The following is a 4,599-nucleotide window of genomic DNA, read 5'->3' as shown; positions in this document are numbered from 1 at the left end:
AGAAACAACCTAGATGCCCATCAACAGATGAATGGATAAACAAACTATGGTACATACACACAATGGAGTACTATGCAACGATAAAGAACAATGATGAATCTGTGAAGCATCTCATAACATGGATGAAACTGAAGGACATTATGCTGAGTGAAATAAGTCAATCACAAAAGGACAAATATTGTACAAGACCTCTACTGTAAAAACTCATGTAAAAGTTCACACACAAAAAGAAACAATCTTTGTTGTTTACGAGGGAGGAAGGGGTAGAAGGGGAACTAAATAGACAATAGATAAGTGGTAACTTTGGTGAAGGGTAAGACAGTACACAGTACTGGGGAAGCCAGCACAACTTGTACAAGGAAAGGTCATGGAAGCTCCGTAGACACATCCAAACTCCCTGAGGGACTAAATTGCTGGGTGGAGGGCTGTGGGGACAATGGTCTTGGGGAACATCTAGCTCAGCTGGCATAATAGTTTATAAAGACAATGTTCTATATGCTACCTTGGTGAGTAGCATCTGGGGTGAGCAGCCATCTAAGATACTCCACTGGTCTCACCCCTTCGGGAGCAAGGGAGAATGACAAGAACAGGATACAAGGAAAAGATTAGTCCAAAGGACTAATGGACCACAGCTACCAAGGCCTCCACCAGACGGAGTCCAGTACAGCTAGATGATGCCTGGCTACCACCCTTGACTGCTCTGACCAGGATCATAACAGAAGAAGATCCTGGACAGAGCTGAAGAAGGATGTAGAAAAAAATTCTAACTCCCAAAAAAAGACCAGATTTACTGGCCTGACGGACTGGAGAAACCCCGAGAGTATGGCCCCCGGACACCCTTTTAGCTCAGTTGTGAAGTCATTCCTGAGGTTCACCATTCAGCCGGGATTGGACAGCCCCATAAAACAAAATGGGACTAATGAGGCACAGCAGTCCAGGGACAAGGACTGGAATGCAGGAGGGGACAGGAAAGCTGGTGATAGGGAACCTAAGGTTGAGAAGGGACAGTGTTGACATGTGGTGGGGTTGTTAACCATTGTCATAGGGCAATATGTGTACTAACTGTTTAATGAGAAACTATTTGTTCTGTAAACCTTCATCTAAGGTACAAAAAAAAAAGGAATTATCTGTGTGAGATCAAACTGACAACAGCAACTCAAAAGGTTTGATGTGAAGCCTAGGGGACAGTGAGTTGAAGATAATGGTGATGGAATAATTTGGAAAACGATAGTGAGAATAGCAGCACAACTGGAAGAATGTAATCGATGTCACTGAATTGTACACGTAGAAATTTTTGAAATGGTGTGCTTTGGCCATGTATATTTTCACCAAAAAAAAAGATCCTCCAAGGTCAAGAAGGGAGAGTGTTGACATGTGGTGGGGTTGTTAACCACTGTCATAAAACAATATGTGTACTGACTGTTTAATGAGAAACTACTTGTTCTGTAAACCTTCATCTAAAGTACAATAAAAAAATTTTAAAAAAAAGAAATGAAAGCCAAGGAAGGGTCTTAATGAGAAATTTTGGATAAATTAAAAATAAGGATGTGAGCCTGTACAGTTAACTCGGATCTGCAATGGAAAGGAGTTCTGTTTATCCTTCATATTGACATAAGAAAAGGTGCTTTAGGAAACTGCTTTAGTAAGTAGTCCAGCCAGTACAAAGAAATTGTTCACTGGGTGAGAGAGAACATTTCAGTGAACAGTGAAAATCTGGAGAACTTCTGGTGTGAAGATAGGAACTGAGAACACGATTCTGCATGGAAACATGATTCTGAGGGAAGCCAAGGAGCTGCACGCACGTTTCAGGGAAAGCAGAGGCAGCAAACAGACTGGTACCGCTACGGAACCATCTGCAAACCGGAGGAAGACGTTTAGAAAGCAGCTCTCCTTGCATCGTATAAAATACGTACAAGGGTTCTTCTCCTTGGTTTCTTTTCTTTCCCTCTGAATTTTGTTTTGTTGTTGTTGTTGAGAATATACACAGCAAAACATACACCAATTCAACAATTTCTACATGCACAATTTAGTGACCTTGATTACACTGCTCAAGTTATGCAACCATTCTCACCCTTCTTTTCTGAGTTGCTCCTCCCCCATTGACATAAACTCACTGCCCTCTAAGGTTCCCATCTAATCTTCAGAGTTGCTGTTGTCAATTCAATCCCATGTAGTTAGTTCTTAAAAGGGCATAATGCTCAAGGCAGACCTTTTTTACTAGTTAAGCTAAACTATTGTTCAGTTTTAAGATGACTTCAGGGGATATTTTCGGTTTAAGGTTTAAAAGATGATGCCAGGGCAGTAGTTTCAGGGATTTAACCACCTCCATGGCTCCCCAGAAAGTCTAGAGTCCACTAGAATTTGAAATTTTGTTCTGCATTTTCCCCTTTTTGATTAGGATTCTTCTATGGAATCCTTGATCAAAATGTTCATTATCAGTAGCGAGACACCATCGAGTTCTTCTGGTCTCATGGCGAAGGAGGCAGTTGTTCATGGAGGCAGTTAGCCACACATTCCATTTCCTCCTCCTGTTCCTGAATCTCCTTCCTCTGTTGCTCCAGGGGAATAGAGACCAACTGTTGTGCCTTGGATGGCCGCTTGCCAGCTTTTAAGACCCCAGGCCCTACACAAGGAACTAGGAGGTAGAACACAAGCACTAAACAGGTTATTAGGCCAATTAACTGGGATGCCCCATGAAACCGTGACCCTAAACCTCCAAATCAAAGAACCAAATCCCATGAAATATTTGGTTGTACATAAGCAGCTTCAGCAGCTACTCTTTTTTTAAAATCATTGTTGTAAATATATCTATCACATAACTTTTCCAATTCAACTTTTTACAGGTGTACAACTTACTGACAGCAATTGCAATCACTGTGCAACCCTACCCTTAATCAATGTGATTTTTCTGTCACTATTAAGCTCCCTTTTTCCCCTCCCTGCCACCCCTGGTAACCACCAATAAACTTTGGTCTCTGTACATTTGCCTTTTCTTGTCTTTTTATGTAAGTGTGGTCCTACAGTATTTGTCCTTTTGAGATTGGCTGATTTCATTCCTTGGCTTTTTAAAGCAGTTGACACAAGAGAAAGATCAGTGGTCGGGAGAGGCCCAGACGGCATATTGGACAGAGTATCCTTCTCAAGCGCCTTAGTCCCCTAGAGCTGCTATAACAGAAATTCCACAAGTAGGTGGCTTTAAAGAACAGAAATTTATTTACTCACAATTTTGGAGGCTAAAAGTCCAAATCAGAGTCTCAGCCAAGTTGATTCCTTCCCTGTCGGTAGCCCTTGGCATGGCCTGGCTTATAGGTGAGCCTCACATGTCAGGAACAGCCCACGTCCTCTCTCTCTCTGTCTTTCCCCATCTGTGTGTGCCTCTGTCTAATTTGCTCTTTTTCTAACTCAGAGGTGATTAGGTTTAGGACACATCCTACACTAATAAGGCCTCATTAATATAACCAAGAAAACCCTATTTTCAAACAGGATTACATCCACAGATATACCAAAATACTCACTGTTGTCGAGTCAATTCTGACTTACAGCAACCCTATAGCACAGAGTAGAACTGCTGCATAGGGTTTCCAAAGCTATAATTTTTACGGAAGCAGACTGCCACATCTTTCTCCAGCAGAGCAGCCTGTGGATTCGAACCACTGACCTTTCAGTTAGCAACCGAGCGCTTAATCACTCTGCCACCAGGGCTCCTTTCCACAGGTATAACAGTTAGGATTCCAGCACGTGTTTTTTGGGGGGCATACAATTCAATCTGTAACACCAGGTCGTTTTCTCCTCCAAAGAGAAGAAACCAGCAAGTGTTTGGCCAAGAAAGAGGGACTCACCTTCATTGTGGCAATGTGGTAGGCCTTACATTTCTCGACTACCATCCTGTGAACCCCAGGACAGTAAGGAGCAAGAATCTTTTAAAAAAGAAAAACACTATATATGCAATTTTCTACAATTATATTTATCTAATCTTGGAGGATGAGAAAAGGTCAAGTAGATGTCAGCTCGTATATTGGGAATCACACTCCAAATAGTACTATGACTTTTATACTCTTACACGTATGAGAACTATGCATAGGGGCCTGTGATAGTTAAGGTTGTATGTTAACTTGGCTGGGCCATAATTCTCAGTGGTTTGGCACTTATGATGTAGTTTGGCAGTCATATAATGAGGCGATCACCTTCATGATGTGATCTGATATAATGGGATCACTTCCATGATGGAATCTACTGTGAGTAGCCAATCAGTTGAAACGGAATTTCCCTGGGAGTGTGGCCCTGCATCCAATATAGGTGGAATTTCTGCAAGGCTCATGGGCTTTTCCTCACTCTGGATCTTGCAGGTGGCTCCTGTTTGTCTGACCTCCGGTTCTTGGGACTTAAGTTAGCAGCTTACCTGCGGTCTTGCCTGCTGACCTTGGGATTCACCTTTCTTCGCAGCCTGTGAGCAAGAGCCCTGTTGTCTGACCTGCCAATCTTGGGTTTGCCAACCCCTGTGGCTACGTCAATCAGGAGAAGCCTCTATCCTGACCCACAGACTTGGGACGTTCCAGCCTCTACAACCATGTGAGTCATTTCCTTAATATAATATATATA

This window comes from Trichechus manatus, unplaced genomic scaffold, assembly GCF_000243295.1.
Source record: "Trichechus manatus latirostris isolate Lorelei unplaced genomic scaffold, TriManLat1.0 scaffold00160, whole genome shotgun sequence".
NCBI classification, from domain to species: Eukaryota; Metazoa; Chordata; class Mammalia; order Sirenia; family Trichechidae; genus Trichechus; species Trichechus manatus.
This window is presented reverse-complemented; position numbering follows the sequence as displayed.